We start from the raw sequence: 17,775 nt of genomic DNA, 5'->3' as shown, positions 1-17,775 counted from the left end.
CTTTCAGTTTCAGTTTCATTTCTCGATAATTATTAAAAATGTTGCGATTTCGCGATTGTTAAACAGTACTGGTTTATAAAAACATAAGTTATAGAGGAACTTTCAAAAACATAAGTTATGCAGTAAAAATGAAAAACTGTAATGATATCGGTTCCGCAGACATAAGTTTTCAAAATGTTCTGTCGTTAAACAGGGGAAGGGGCTTGAAAGCTCGTCCAAAGTAATGCATATGTTTCAGCCACAACATCAATGTTTATCTTGCCCTTAGTAATGTTTCATTGGCGTTTTCAGTGTGTGTCGAGTCTCTGACTCGCTTCACCTAACCTCGTGCGTCTGAAACACCATTTACAAATTGCAAGCAAAATGTTTAAAGAGTTACTTCACCATAAAACTCCCGCTGAATTTGCAGTCAGTGTCCTTAATCCCGCCCTTCATTCGCACGTGTATTCTGTCTGGCACGTTGCGCGTATGAGTATCTTAGTAATGGCTGTTTCGCATACGCACCAAAAACTGAACCGGGGAAAAAGAAATAGAATGTAGCTAAATGACATCGAAGCAGGCCGAAACGAAAACATGCGTAAATTGAGTTTTTTTTTCTTGCATGTGAATCACTTTTCCCTAATATTAGTCAATTTTTTACATGCCGCACGACTACTTAAAACAGGCGTACAGATTCATCGTGCAATTCCACACAAAATCATATGTTGATAGATCAATGCTACCGATTTCATTATCCAATGCCGACGGAATTGTTATATCGTCATCATCGATATTAAGGACATATCTGCCTCAGGTATTTTGATATATTTGTGAAGCACTAGCCGATTCGGAAACTTTTTTTTCCACAACAAAATGTGTAAATCTCTAAGAAAACCAACAGTATAATATTCCCAGCAGTCATTCTCGTTAACAATTATGTGAAGTCACTAATGTTGCATACAATTATATTTACTACAGAGTTACGCAAATGTTTTCTCTTCTAATACGTGGCTTAACATGTATTTGAACTACATTTTTCAGTTAAATCGCTTATGCATCACTGCAAAGTTAAACTGTAAAAAGTCGCGAACATCGGTTTCTTTAAAATACCTGCATGCTTATCTGATTTGCAATATGAACTTATCTTCTGTTAGTTTCCAGTCATATTTTGCCCCCAGATTAATGTAAATAATAGACAGATCTATCATAAATAAGTGCATTTTTGCAGTTAGAAGTATTAATGACAAAGCCAGCATCGTAAAAAGAATTTATTAAAAAAAACCTACATTACGCTGAAGTAAAACCAAAATGTGACATGCGAAATATTTCACACCTTTTCCTAAATATAACCAGTCTTACATTATTTCCATTATAGGTTAAACAGTATGTAGACAAAAATCACAAGATACTTTCACGTTTAGCCATTTAAAGGCACTGGCCTCCAGATTTTCGCTTGGAGTTCAGTCAAGTTTTGACCATTAGAACACGATTTTTTGTTTCTAATCTGTCTTAAACTACCAAATCAAGAGAGTAGTTTTAAAACCTTAACAATTATAGCAATAGTTTTTGATATCTATGTTATTTCTTTTTTGTTGTCGTAGGATCTAGAGGTCAATGCCTTTAAAAGAAGATTACTAAAACATGTACTGCGTGAAATCATTAAAAAAAGTTAAAGTTAAAGTTTCTTGTTTAACGTGGGTAGTCGACGAAAGTCCCCACTCGGAATGGATGGAACAACTTATTTCCAGCCGAGCCCACGGCAGGTGTCATATGTACCTCCCCAGCATCCAGTCTAGGCCGATACTGCTGGAAACAGTACCAATTTAAGCATATCACCCTGCACAAACACTAGTCGGGATATAAGCCGCGACCGGGAATCGAACCCGGACCGCTGGCGTTGTAGTCCAACCTGCTAACCACTGCGCCTATGACTCTATTATTTGAAAAACGGATGACTGAATTTCCATATATCATGACTGTTCAAATAAATCACAAGTCTTGTCGGCGTCAGGGCATGAAGGCATGATACATGTATGTTTACACAATATGATTCTTCCGATACATGTACCATATTTCAATAGAAACTGTGCTAGATCACTATATACATTTTCGTACACTGTTCGGAAGATGTAAACGTCAAGCTGGAAACGAAATTCGGCTTGAATATGCGTAAATATCGGGTCTTCTTGACAGATAGGGAAGCAGACGTTTCTTCTTTGTATTTTGGCGGGAAAACAGCATGTGCCTTCCATAATGTTCCTTCGGTAATGACCGAATGCTTATAGAAAATTACGTTTTAGTGTTATATTTCTGCGTCAACATTGTGTTGAAGCTTTTATGTTATTGTTAACAAAATGCTCTACAACCAAATAAAAATGCATGCTTCAGAGCTTGAATTTATATCGTGTCTGTTCGTCCGTCACAGGCTCTTAATATGATTTTTTTTATTCGAGTATTTAATATTATATTCATGGTTTCAAAAATAAGAAAGGATGTTAACGTTTAAATACTAACAGGTATGTAATAACGATTGTTTCACTTGTTCTGGTGACTCATTTCTTGAAGTGCTGGGTTGGAAGCTGTAAACAAACATGTTTTACAGGTGAGCTTATAATAAATCAGATGGGTGGGGTTTAGACATTTTTCCATTCTAACGGCAAATTTTCAAAGCGGAATGAAGCAGTTTGGTGACTCTTAGACGTTTTTGAGATGTAGAAAGGGAAAACGGTAAATTCCACAGACTCTCTCCATGTTTCGATTTTTGTACATTTAGTAATTGTAGGTGGTGGGGGTTAGTAGAAAATTCATAATTATAGGTAGTGGGGTGGAGGAAAATCAAAAATCATGGGAAGTGGGGTTGGAGGAAAATAAAAAAGTATGGGTGGTGATTTTTTTTCTTCTTTTTTCTTTCCAAAATTGGCTTTCGACCCTCCCATACAATTAATTCTGGAACTGTCCTTATAACATTCACTTACTTTTTTATCAACTACGCACGATACGATATCAAAGTTTACAATTAATTTACCCTTAGTTATATTTGCTTATTATGTGGTCTCCTTGTCGAACGAAGAACAAACACGTGTATAGATATCAAATTGCTATGGCGCGCTTTACGTACTTGGCATCTAACGTCAAAACGTTGAGTTGTACGTCCAAAATCGGAAGGACAGTTTGTCTTCAACACAATATTGTGAAAAACTGAAAACGTAAAGTTCCCTTTTTTATTTGACATTTCATTTGCAAATTGATCACTTGTGCCGAAATTCAGACTTTTAATGGGCCTGTAGATTTTTAAAGATGTCATTTTCGCGTATATTTGCCGATTTTTTGTCAAAATTTTATATCAGAAGGAACGTGGTTTGCTTTATCAAATGATAAATGTCCGTTGTAATATGGTGCGATACCACTTACAAACACGCTAGTCCTAATATAAATTAAATAAAGTATCATATTGTGAAGTTTCGCTGATTTGAAATCATAATTAGGCATTTTAGAGGACTCAAAACGGCAGTATTTCGACATTTTGGCGCCCTTCGTTGTGACGTTCTTGACGTCATCACTGATAAAGCATTGTTGCCAAGACGACGGAAAAATATTTTAGAACCATAGTGCTACAGTTGGACCAAGTTTCATCAAAATCGGAGGGAATGCCATATTTGACGAATAAGGTATCGACCCACCTTAAATTGCAGGAATGCATAAACTCCTAAATGAAGTCAGTTATTGACATTTCTTTAACGTAATATTAGAGCTATAACAGGTTTGATTTGATTTTTTACTTCCTCCTCCTCTGATAGATTTTCGGGCGTATATTTGCGGAGTTCTTGTTGTACTCAGTGCTCAATTGTAGTTCTGCATTCAGAGTGATGATTTATAGCACATGTATAAAATAAAAAATAAACTTTCTAGCTTGTCAAAAACTGCAAAATTGTTTATTTTATTTTTATCAATTGATATTTTTTTTTTTTTTGCCAAACCGAGCCTCATACAGAATGCAGCTGCAGCAGTTACGTATTTCAAAATTTTCCAATGGAGCATGCCGTGAACCTCTCTATAATACCTGATCTGGACAAAGTACATTATTGAATGTACACCGTATATCAGTATATCAATTAGTAACACGAAAAACATTTGAATGACCAGGAATTATCTGATTTTGCTGAAAATCAATATTAAACTTTCATTTTCACTTCTTGTCCCGCAATAAACCTAAGGCTATGAAACAGAAACAGAAAATACACCTAAAACTGCATTTAGCTATTATTGTATTAGTGATTGTGCAGTATCTTGATGAAATAGTCTCCTTTTGTCGCTACAAGGAAGACTTCCTCGTCAAGTGTCGTGCTAAACAAAATCTGTAACAAAGACAAAGTTACAAACTTTTATTAAATAAAATCTACAATTATCAGTCGCTTGAAGTAGAATAGAGAGACTAATTCAAGTAAGCAGTGGAAAACATGGGAGAAATGGAATGTCATAACGTGAGTTAATTCATATTTTTGTCAAAATTCTTATCTAATGAACGCCCTTTTAGTCATTAAACACAACAACAGTAAATAGTATACAATCTCTTTCTAGCCTAACGTTATACATGTTTTGGAGTTTAATCTCCGAAAACTTTGAAGGACGTTTAGAGATGAAAAACCTTAACAAACGGTCGTTTTAATGAACAAAAAAATGGCATAAAGCAGGTTGTTGAACTTTGGCGTAAACATTTAAGAAGCTACGGATAAAAGCAAGGTAGGAAGCTGTTCACCTGTTTCCGCAGAATATGGTAAATGCACCGCAAAATCAAAATTCGCTAATATTTCCTCCAGCGTAAATATCAGCCAACACGGCATTGTGTGTGTGTGTGTGTGCGTGCGTGCGTGCGTGCGTGCGTGCGTGCGTGCGTGCGTGCGTGCGTGCGTGCGTGTGTGTGTGTGTGTGTGTGTGTTCGGGTTTTTTCAGTCATATAAACGACGGTGTCTACTTGTAGCAATGAGCACAATGCCCAACTTTATAGTGCTGCCTCACTGGAATATCACGCCGTAGACACGTGGCATGATACCCCACCCAGTCACATTATACTGACACCGGGCTGACCAGTCCTAGCACTATCCTCTTAATGCTGAGCGCCAAGCGAGGAAGCTGCTAGTACCATTTTTTACGTCTTTGGTATGACGCGGCCGTGGATCGAACCCACGACCTCCCGCACTCAAAGCGGACGCTCTACCACTAGGCTACTGAGGCGGTTATAGCCTCAAGGAGAGTCTAATAACTTACTGGCCGAAAAATGAAGTTTTCCTGGCAAAAATTTCAAAAATACGTCAATTCCTAAATGAATACCAAAACTTTGAACTTCCAGTATGGGATGTACAAAATGTAGACAAATTTACTGAATTAACTCAAGATGGAATGATAAAGTGAAGAGAATTCTACGATTTCGTAGCTAGTTATTATGCCAACACGTAGAAATAACATGCAGCTGAACTTCTCCCTAGTATCTCTAAATTGGTGAAACTCTCATTACATCAAGTTTCTTTTCCTGTGAAATACAAACAAGCATTTGTTAGACCTTTGCTTAAAAAAGCAGGTCTTGAACTAGAGCTTTCAAACTATCGTCCTGTGAGTAATTTATCATTTCTGTCAAAACGTATTAAGGAAGCTGTTCTTTACAGATTTAACAAACGTGTAAATTCATCAGACCGCCATCTTGCATGCAATGTGCCCCAAGGCAGTTGCCGTGGTCCGTGGCTGTATCTCACCTATGCTGGAACTCTTTTTGATGTCATTCCTAAATCCATATCAGTCAACGGTTTTGCTGATGATCATATAGCAAATAAAAGCTTTCGTGACACATCTGCAACTGTAGAATCACAAGCGGTCAGAGACCTCGAACGGTGCGCAGTTATAATCAATGACTAAATAGATAGAAACAAACTGAAAATGAACACTTCAAAAAATGAATTTAATATGTTTGGTAGCAGACCTCAATTGAACTAATGTTTTACAAATTCGATTAATATTGCTGGTGATAACATCAAACGTGAAAACACAATTAGCTATCTTGGTGCATTTCTTGGCGAAACCTTGAACTTTAAAGATCATGTAAGTCGTTAATGTCGTACAGCCATGTTAAATTACCTATGAATTAAAAACATCTGAAAATATATAACAAAAGCATCCACTGAAATTATAGTTTTGTCTCTAGTTATTTCACATCTGGATTTACTGGAATGTCAAATTGTAGGGTGTTGCTAACGGTGATGTGTGTAAGATGCAACGTATTCAAAACGTGTGCGCAAAACTTGGCCTTAACAAGAGGAAATTTGACAGTTCCAAACAAGCATTGTATGACTCATATTGGTAGACGGTGAAAGTAAGGACTGAGTTGAAAACACGTTCTTTCGTGTATAGCTGTCATATTGGCAGAGCACCTACGTTTTCAACAGAATTCCTCACAGGGTATGTTCCTAGTAGAGAAGGTTTGAGATCGTCAGAAAATTCCGAATGTTGTAATGTTGTTCTATACAACAACTGCAAAATATTTAATGATAGAAGTTTCTGTACTATCGGTCCAAAACTGTGGAATGAACTGCCATAGATTTACGCAAAAGTAAATTACTTGATACATTCAAAGAAATCTTTAGACACTGTATTTTAGAGACTTCATTGCATTGATGCATCACTTCTTTAGGACTTAAATACGTCGAAAATAGCTAGAGCGGTATGGAAACACCTGGAAAAGGTAAAGGTTATCATAATTTGCTAAAATGTCTACCTGTTGGTACAAAACTTGCAAAACTAATTTCTATAAACTACCGTAGGCAAGAAAACACGCCGAATCTTATAAATGCATTTACAAAATGTCACTAAAGGATTTACTACAATAAGTTTTGTTAAAGAGACTTTTTTCAGTTTGATAATTACATGTTTGCGTGTGTACACTTCATTCCTTGATAAATACTAGGATGTTTGCAAGTAACCCTTTTTATAAAGAAAAGACAAACAATAAGTTCAGAAATATGTAGCACGTTCTTTGATATGGGAACGTCGCTAATAACTTACAACTACAATCATGTGTAATATTTATACCTTAAAATATAGTATTGTTACAATGTACTAACTTATTATTTTTTGAACGTATATTGAAATAATAATTATACGAATTTTGAACAATGGATAAATTACCATAGCTTTCATCCGAATGATTTTCCCGCATTGACTCGACGTAAGGGATAATAATGCTGTCAGCCAAAGTGCAATTATTACGCCAGACAAATTAGTGATTCTTACGACGTGCTATTTCTACGCAACTTAGAAATCGAGAATTCGCTGATATTTCCGCACGCCAAATGTTCAGAATTCCAAATTCGTTAACTTTTTAACGCACGGAAATATCCACTTAAACAGTAGGTTTAGGGTGAACTTAAAGACATCCAATGGTCAGCTTTCACCAAAGTACTTTATTTTTACATATTTACTTCAAAAGTTTAAGATCCTCTTTAAATGTATCAATTAAGTTTGCATATAAAACTACATTCATGATTAAATGTCATGCAGCACTGATTGCTAAACACAGCCAGTTTTAGTGGTAGTACACACTTATACTGTGATTATCTATACATGTATACAATGTGTACTATTTTAAACCTAATGCATAGTGCTGTTTAAACCATAAACTTGTTAATATTATATTTACATAAACTATAAGAATTTATTGTTCATCTTTTTAAGTATAAAATTTTAATGGGACTCGAGTTTTATTTTGGCCCCAGGAGTCTCGTGTCATTATGGACAGAAGGTACAGTCAAATCGTGTTAACTTATCAATTTTTACCGACTACAAGGCTTTTGTTGTTCATAGTAATACATAGATGGCAATGAATGTCTTTGATGTTTTTCTCCTTTCACTAAGAATTACTATTGAGTTACTTTCTATTCCGAATGAATCTCGAGATCGAACACATCATTTTCTGTTACGCATTAAGATGCTAATAAATCATTTAGCTTACAACATATTTTCTGATTCAACGCATCACTGCAAATAATAAAGTATTCGTAATATGAAATAAACATGTCTGAGGAAAAATATATTCTTTGAAATGAAAGAGAAACTAGCTCTTTTACGATAAAAAAAAATCAATGAGAAATTTTCGAACATACTTTAATATTTTGAATAGAAAGTATCAAACATAATATCAGGTTTTGAACAAACACCCATTTCAAGTTGTACAACATATTTAATCAATTTGTCAAAAACACAAGCAATCTGCCATTTGTTTTGTATGATACAGTATATATATAATACACCATATAAGCAATGAGTAAACACCAGATGTTGCATGCATTTTTCACGAGAGGCGTAGCCCCGCAGAAACATGTAAAATCTAGTATTCGCTAGTTAAAGATATTTTGAGCTTGCATATAAATCAAAATAATCATGACTTTTAGTGATTATAACTAAAGTAGGTCCGTTTGTTCTGAACAAATGAAGACTATATCTCGTCTATATATTATCGTAATAATCTTTAAATGAAATTTTAGATAATGATGAAGGTCGCCGTGATCTTTTTCGGGTTGATGTCATGTATCAACGCACAGGAGGTAACTGTCCAGCCAACAGCTACACAAGACGATTGTATCTGCAGAGTTGTGGACACGGTCTGCTCTTGCACGCTTGTAATCGAGCATAAATTGACCATGATACTGGAGAAAGAAAAGCAACTAGTGTATCCTGACAACGGCATTTTGAGGCTACGAGGCAAAGAAAACAACAATGCTCCATTGACTCCTGAGCAAGTGTCACGAGTTATCACGGCCGATGGACAAACTTCGCGCCTAGTCATTGCAATAATGGAAGATTTCCTGGTCCAAGAATAGAGGTCTGGGAAGGTCAAACATTAAATGTTACAATTATAAACACTCTACACACAGATAGCGTGACTGTTCACTTTCATGGATTACATCAAAGAGACACGCCATGGATGGATGGCGTCGCATTTGTTACACAGTGTCCTATACTGACTGGACAAACATTCGTGCATAGATTCAATGCATATCCGCCAGGAACAGCTATGTACCATGCACATATAGCAGACCAGAGAAGCATGGGACTTTACGGCCCTGTAATTGTACGTCCAAGAAAGAATCCAATCATTGAAGACAATGAAATCATCATGTCACTTCAAGACTGGAATCATCTTATGGACGCCGAAACAGCATACAATAGAATGATAACTGAACAGTTTGATTTTCAGACATATGCAAAGATAAATACAACCTATTCTGTAGACAGGGGGTAGTTCAGCCGCTATGAGTTTCAGTCAGGCCTTGTGAATGGAAAAGGACGATTCTGGAAGACGGAAAATACAAATAATGGTGCACCTCTTGAACGTTTTAAAATTCGTTCCGGATCACTCTACCGATTTAGAATAATTGGTGCAATGACGCTCTACCCGATAAGGATTTATATATATGGTCATCGACTATCACTGCGAACATCGGACGCATACAATGTTGACAGGATAGCTGTGCAGTCAATAATAGTACACCCAGGGGAAAGATACGACTTCTACTGGCAAGCTCCAGCAGCGAGTGAAGTCCCTTCTAAAGAGTTATTAATAATTGCTGAAACAATAGAAACACCAGAGAGTCTTGGTTTCTCCAAGTACCATGCAGCCGAAGCGGTACTAGAGTTCGAAGATTTCGTAGGTCCAACTCCTTCTCCTAATCCTCCAAATAACAGGCGGGAAACGTGCACTCTTTCGTCAAAGTGCCCTACATTCAACTGCCCTTATGGATATTACCCACCTGATGAAAACAGAGAATGTATAACACTCAATGAAGTCAACAACACCGATCCAAATCAAAATTACAAAGACGTTCTAGATAATCGTGTACTTGAGGAGTACATTTTCAACTTTGCCTTTCCAGGACCTCCAGGAAATACACCAGGTTCGGTAAATGGACGAGAGTTCGTCCCGCCAACAGTCTCACTTCTCACACAGGAAAAAGAGTTGAACACAGAATGCAATGACGACTGTGAGATGAATGGAATATGTAAATGCACATATATTCAGAAATTGAAATCCAATAAACTGGTTCAGTTTGTTTTACTTAACTTAGGGAGTGGTTCGGGCTGGTCACATCCCGTCCACTTGCACGGACATTCGTTTTATGTCATGAAAATGGGTTTTGGCACGTACAACCAAGCTACAGGAATTCTGATCGCTAATTCTAATGACATTAACTGCACAGACAAATTTGGCTACTGCAGTTCTGCATCTTGGACTAATGACAGCTGGGCAGGTGGCAATGTTCCGGGTTTAAATCGCCGACCACCAGAGAAAGACACTATTATCGTTCCGACAGGTATGCAAATTGTCTGTCACTATGGGCTTGTTTTCATTACCGATCGATACATTCAGATTTTTATATTTGAATTTTAGTGTGCTACATTGTTCCAGAACTTTTTTACAATACGGTTCAATTTTGTCACATTTTTTAATGATATTTCAACAGTATGTCTGAGAATTTGATGTACAAATTTATGTGAGCTTCTGTTAATTTATTCATATACTTCATATACTTTTCAATGTAAAAGACTATCACCCAGACGAACAATAATATTTTTGTGGAACAGTGATGTGACTGCTAAATCAAGATGCATATCTTTTTTGTAAAACGCCACTGAATATGTTTTACGTAAAATAGGCGTTTAAACAAATTTTGGTTTGAACTATTTTTTCAATAAACAGACCGTTGATGTTGATATTTCAGAGACTTCAGTGTCAATAAATATTTTATCAGGACTCGTGTCTAAACAATAGCGGCCAGCTACGGATAATTTATCTGATAAGATGCGAGTTTTCTAAGATACAGCAGATGAGCGAAAAAGAAATTTTTAAATACAAAAATAAAAACTAGTGCTTCTTAAACTTCCGGGTTTTATCTCATCGTTCATGTTAAAAGGTACTTTACTTGTTCACAGGTGGTTTAATGTCATCATTTGAAGGGAAAATATATAAGTGTATATCTCACATTCAGAAATTATAACAAAGCATGTTAAAACCGACATTTCCATGTTTAGAATGTTTATCTCAAAACCTCTCCAGATGACCCGTGATTTAATCCCCAACTGGTTATGTAGTTCATACACGCAACCAGTCGGAAAATCCAGAACTCGCATACGCATAATACATGATCTTGCGGAAATTGCCGAATGACATTAAGGACAACTAACCTTAAATACATATTTGAGTTATAGGATTTGCTTAATAAGAATTATTTCCCAAACTTCATACGTCAGTAAATTAATATAACAATGCCATTTAAAAAGATTTTATGTTGTTTCTTTCTTTCGAAAAAATGAAATTGTATAGCTAAATTAAACTAGAGACGATTGTTTCTCGCGAAGAAACGTATGACTCCCACCACTTACCATGCAGAAATTGCAAGATGCCACAAATTAAGGGCCATATAACTCCAAGGAAAACCGCTAAAGCATAACGTTCCAACGATGTACACATCTCAAGGCTTGGTGATGGTAACGCCTGTAAAGTTTGGTGAAATTCCAACCAGTGGAGAAGTAGAAAAAATTTGACAAATCAAGGGTCACGACTCCGCTGAAAATCATGACAGAACATGACAATAACATGCAGACCTACACTTCACACTAATCGTTTGTGAGATTTGGTGAAATTAAGCCTAATTCTATGCAGCGAGTAATGTAAACGCTGTAAAATATGACAAACCAAGTGCCATAAATCTGCTGAAAATTACTGATCCAAAACATACTGATGATATGTATGATTAAGCTTTGGACTGATACCTCTTGTAGGGTTTGGTGTAAATCTGCCCAATGGTGTAAGAGAATTTGCCAAATATCATTCAATTTGAGAAATAAAGGGTCATCACTGCCCTAGAAATCACTGAACCAGAGCATGCGTATAACATGCATAATTAAACTTGACACTGATCACTCATGTAAGGTTTGGTGGAAATTCACCGAATTAAATAAGAGAAGTGGCTAAAACATAATAAATGTTGATGAATAAAGGTCCATTAACTCTGCTGAAACTGGAACATGTCCATGATATGCGCAAGTAGACTTGGCAACAATCACTTTTATTAAGTTTGGTGTAATTCCTCTTGGTTGTTTCAGAGCAGTGGGGCTGTCAAGATAAAATAAGATAAACGAAGAAAAATGCTGAAAAAGAATGAACCGGAAAATGTATAGCTAGGCTTGGAGAGACATTTTCTTAAATTATATTTCATGGACAAAGGTATTGACTTCATCGATGTACCTAGTATATTTCGGGATAAACGTGTCATTGATTCTGTGCCTAAATATTTCAGAAACTCCGAAGTTCCTATTATCTGTTATAAATATAAAACACCTGTAAGAAATGTTACTTTCAATTAAAATAAAATTGTTTCCGACTTAGATGTTCAAACAAATACTCCTTCTTACTGCGAATGTAAAAACTCAAAATTTTGCTATTCAGATGCAGGTCATGTCATCACTGGTAATTTTGATATTATTAAAGACAAACGTATTCGTAATTTATTTTTTAAAGGACCTAAATATAGAATTTCTTCAACTATTGATTTTAATTCTTGTCGTGGTCACATTGCAGAATCCATTGAAACCTTCTGTATTAAATGGTGTCGTCGTGAGAACGCTGATCCAAATGCATTAACGTTTTGGAAACGAAATATTTTTAACATTGTTGATTCTCGAATAAAATTTTATCAAACTAATGTACACCTGCTTCCACCAAAACCCAAGTTTACTTTAAGACATTTGAAAAAGGAAATCCAAGAATTTCATTCTAAGTATGTCTTAGTTCCAGCAGACAAGGCGGCCAACAATATTATCATCATTTGACGCCTGCATTATATTAATGTTTTACAAAACGAACTAAATAGCATATAAAACTTATACATTGAGTCCTTCTGTTGAAAACAAATTGGTTACTGATCACATCACTGAAGTTTCTAATTTAAAAGTTCGTATAGACGATCAACAAATTAAACTACCGACCATGTACTGGATTCCTAAATTGCATAAACAACCATATAAAGCTCGCTTTATCGCTAATTCAAGCTCTTGTACAACTACAAATACATGTATTTCAAAACTATTAACAACATGTCTAACTGCTGTGAAAGCCCACGTGGAAAGATACTGCGATAAAGTATACGAAAACTCTGGTAAACACTTATTTTGGTCGATTAAAAATTCTGGCGAAATCCTGGATAAGCTGAAAATTAATAATTACAAGGTATCTACAGTCAGTACATACGATTTTTCTACTTTGTATACCACTTTACCTAATAACTTAATAAATGACAAATTAACTGCCCTAATTCAAAAGACTTTTGCCAGAGAGAATGCTACATTTATCGCTTGCAATTTTGATAAAGCTTTTTTTACTAGCAATATTATTAAACATTATACTATGTGGACCTGTGACGAAGTTTGTAAAGCCCTTTCCTTTTTATTGAACAACATTTACATCAGGTTTGGGAATGCAGTTTTTAGACAAGTTGTTGGTATTCCCATGGGAACAAATTGTGCACCCCTTGTCGCAGATTTGTTTTTATATTGTTATGAAAGAGACTTTATGTTGAGCCTTTCTCCAGATACGCAAGCAGATATTATAACTGCATTTAATAATGCATCACGCTATCTGGATGATATTCTTCATATGGATAATCCGTTTTTTGGTCATTTGGTGGGTACTATTTATCCTAGGGAGCTTCAGTTAATTGAAACTCACAATTCGGATACTGATGCTTCATTTTTAGATTTACATCTCTCTATTTATGACAATATTATACATACCAAAATGTATGACAAGAGGGATGATTTTAATTTTAGTATTGTAAATTTTCCCCATTTGGATGGGGATGTACCTCAGGCTACATCTTATGGGGTATATATTTCTCAATTAATTCGGTTTGCCAGAGCGTGTAGTCATGTCAAGCATTTCAATGAACGTAATCAATGTATTACAAGTAAACTTCTTCAGCAAGGCTACCGTTATTACAAATTGCGTAAATATTTTACTAAATTTTATTATCGTAATTCTGATTTAGTTTAAAAATTCAATAGTAATTTAAAGACACTTCTGTGAGAAGGTGTTTCTAAACCCGTTTTTTATGGGGATGTGGTTTACAAACTTCGTAAGATCTTGGGTCATGGTAATTGTCCAAATGTATTTGAAAAGATTATCAAACGTTTTATTAAAAGAGGTTACGACCCAACTGTTTTGAGACATACCGCATGTTTAGTGTTCAACCCGTTTACAGTTGGACACTACGCTTCCCTCTTTGATTGCGTCTGACGGAAGAGAGGGAGGACTCTATGATGAGCAGTTTTTAAATCCTACCAGGACTGAACTGTTTTGATATTTGTCTTCTGGCCTGTTTCGTCGGGCCCTTAAGGGTGTTTCTCTTGTTGCTCTGTCTTCTGAAAAGGCATTGAGTACATACGTTTTTGGTTCTTAAGGTTTGCTTTTTATATATTTATACACGAGCATTTTTTGTGTTTTACATGCCATGCCTTTTTGTTTCCATTACGTGTGTAAGAGATTCACCTGGAGGGGATTACTTTTATTTACACTGTCCAATGTCTTTGGAACATGGTGGGGGTAAGAGTGAGGTTGGGTGCGCACCATAAACCGGTTTAAGCTCCCCAGTGGTGTTTTTGCCACTGACCGTTCCAAGGCGGTGCCCCACTGTGTTCCTTTGTTTGTTCGTTTTGTCCTTGTGGGTTTACTTTGTGTGCGCGCGTGTGTGTATGCTTATTGTTCGTCGTGTCCTTATGTGTTGGCTTTGGGTGTGTGTGTGTGTGTGTGTGTGTGTGTGTGTTGTTCGTTTTGTCCTGATGTGTAAGCTTTGAGTGTGTGTGTGTGGTGCACGCGTTTGCGTGCTGGGGGGTTCGTTTTGAGGAGGCTGCGCTTTTGGTGCGTGGCACTCCCTGTTTGATATTTTTCTTTGTTTTTTTGGCACTCCGGTAAGGTTTGGTTGAAATCTCCCCAATGATATGAGACGTGGCCAAAACATCATAACATTTGACGAATCAAGGGCCATAACTCCGCGGAAAATCATCGAACTAGAAAATGCCGACGATATGCACAAATAGGCTTTGGTTTCTTGTTTAACTAATTTCTTAAAAGTAAATAAGTAGAATATTGTTTACTGGCATTGCGTAGCCTTCAGATTCCAGTCGGACAATCCCAAATGCGGTATTAACTTTGAAGTGTTGACCTAGTGTAATAGCTACGGATATATTTGCAGGAGGCTACGTAGTGATCCGATTCCGGTCGGATAATCCCGGAATGTGGTTTTTGCATTGTCATATTGACCTGCACAACACGAATGGTATGGGAATAGTTATTGACGAAGGAGAAACAAAACCACGCCCTCCTGAAGGATTCCCTATTTGCAGAAACTTTTTATACAATGGTTAGATTAAGTCATTCTTTAAAAGTGCCCGCTGTACAACGATCCAGAATTTAGAGGCGAACAGATTGTGATTGTAAACAACAATACTGCCTAAGAATAGTCTACTACAAAGACATTATTTACACATTTAATATTACTAATTTTCTAGTGGGTCAGTTGATCATTGTAAAGAAAGACTTTTCAAAAGTGTGTCCTGTTACTTACCAATAAATTGATTTTACCGGTTGAACTAGCACTAGGATGATACTATTAGCTTCAAAGAGTATATTTCTGCAATGGGTTTCTGACCAAGACAAGTTCCCATGCACATCTTTAATGTTTTACCCTGTCAAGATGGTCGATATTTTTTACTTATATATGTGTTTTAGGAATACGGCCAGTAATTCGGTCGGAAAAAATGCTTCTTTGGTGTAATCGAAAGAAGTCCAAAGTAAATAGATCCGAATTTTCCTTTTCTGCTCAAATTTATATAGAACGAGTACTTTAATCACACTTTTCACTGCTAGAATGCATTTTGCATGAAATGAGCTGGTTTTCATATTTATACACCCTATAAGGCAAGTATTGCAGATCGAAACCGAAAGTAGCGGTTTATTGTGCGGACCACAACTGACTTGCATTTCACTAGGAACTATTCTACCCCCTATTTTGAAATAAAGAAGGATTTGAATTACTGGCCTTCAACTGTTACTATTGTATATGCGATACGTTCCCGACAATGACATTTGTTTCTTATTTGTTTTTGCATGCAAAAAGCTTGTAAGTGATGCCAAAATGAACAGAAGAATGTCCCACCTGACGCTTTTTGCACTTATCTTGGTGGTCAAGATATTCAAATAAGTGTGTAGCAATAAGATGTAACCACCGAGGTATAAGGCTGGATGAATCCAGACCCACCAAGTTGATAAAAACAGCACGCATAAATATTGTACATATTACGTTGATAATATTATTATTATGAGAGCTAATTGTATATCCATATCATTTTCTTAAAACGTGCCTAACTGTCTGGAGTTTTATTTCTTTCCTCTGAGAATGAAATGTTTGCGGAATAGGAAAAAGAGGGTATCAAAAATGGTGGTCAGGTATATCAAAATTTATGTTCAAGGAATTCATATAAAAACTTGCATGGCTTAGACTTGGTAAATAGAGGGATCAATATATTAGTATTTATCTAAAACATATTTACAGGAAATTCTGACGTACTTAGGGGCCGATATATATAATTAATATTTATCTACATGATATTTGTACTAGGAAATACTGACATGGGTAAGACGTTTAGATAGAGAGATAGAAATATCAATAATTTTCTACTTCGTTCACATATTCAAAAATCATACTGATATAGTTTCAGACTTTTTGAATGGAGGGACCAATATATCGATATTTACTAACATGTTTACCTTCAAAGTGTACATATAACTTAGTTTAGACTTTTCGAATAGAGAGACCAATGCATCAGCATTTACCAACATATTTACCTACATGGTGTACATATCACATAGATTAGACTATTTTAAAAAGAGACCAATATATCAATATATACATATAAAGTGTACATATGACATAGTTTTGACTTTTTGAATAGAGACATGAATACATGAATACATATATTTACTTACGAAGTTTAGACTTCTTTCATAGATAGAATGTTTTATCATGGGTCTATGGTCAGAACACAGGTACCTTTTATATTTATTTACAGCATGTAGTTCCACTAACATACAAGATTATACAGTTGCACAATCATATACCAATACATACATTCAAAAAGTAGTTAAGCTCAATAATAGTCATGAAGGCGGAGCCTACAGTTGACTCCTTAGATATAGATTTTTACCTAGTTAGTGTACATATGACATGATTAAGACAGTTTAATTAAAGACACTGATTCTGGTATGCCTGGTATGTGGCCTATGGAGATGATAAGGTCTGCGTATTGGCGATAAGGGCCAATACACAAGTCGGGACCATTGGTAGACTTGCTTCTGTTTATCATAATAAGCTACTGTATAGCTACTGTGCAGTAAATAAATTGCAGGTGATATTTCTCACCTTTATAAGAAATCAGTTCTCACCTTTATAACGAGTTTAGAAAGCTTGATTGAATTAGGGCTAAATAAACAAAGTGATAAGATACAATAGTGTTTTATCATATTTTTAATAAAGTAAGTTTTTTAACAATTACATCTCATTATTGCTGTTTATTATTATCAAAAATATAAAAAATGCATTCAGGCACATAGCTTTTAGAAGTAATAAATTATTGTGTATTTTGAACAATGATATATCTTTATTGCTGGATTTTATTATACATAAAAGAAAGTTAACATTA

General features: G+C 35.7%; 1 pseudogene; it reads left to right on the top strand.

The window, feature by feature from the left end:
• The first annotated feature begins 97 nt into the window (after positions 1-97).
• LOC123528496 (uncharacterized) lies at positions 98-17,249 on the top strand (annotated as a pseudogene).
• Positions 17,250-17,775: the final 526 nt, after the last annotated feature.

Source organism: Mercenaria mercenaria, chromosome 13 (genome assembly GCF_021730395.1).
Source record: "Mercenaria mercenaria strain notata chromosome 13, MADL_Memer_1, whole genome shotgun sequence".
Taxonomy (NCBI): Eukaryota; Metazoa; Mollusca; class Bivalvia; order Venerida; family Veneridae; genus Mercenaria; species Mercenaria mercenaria.
This window is presented reverse-complemented; position numbering and strand designations above follow the sequence as displayed.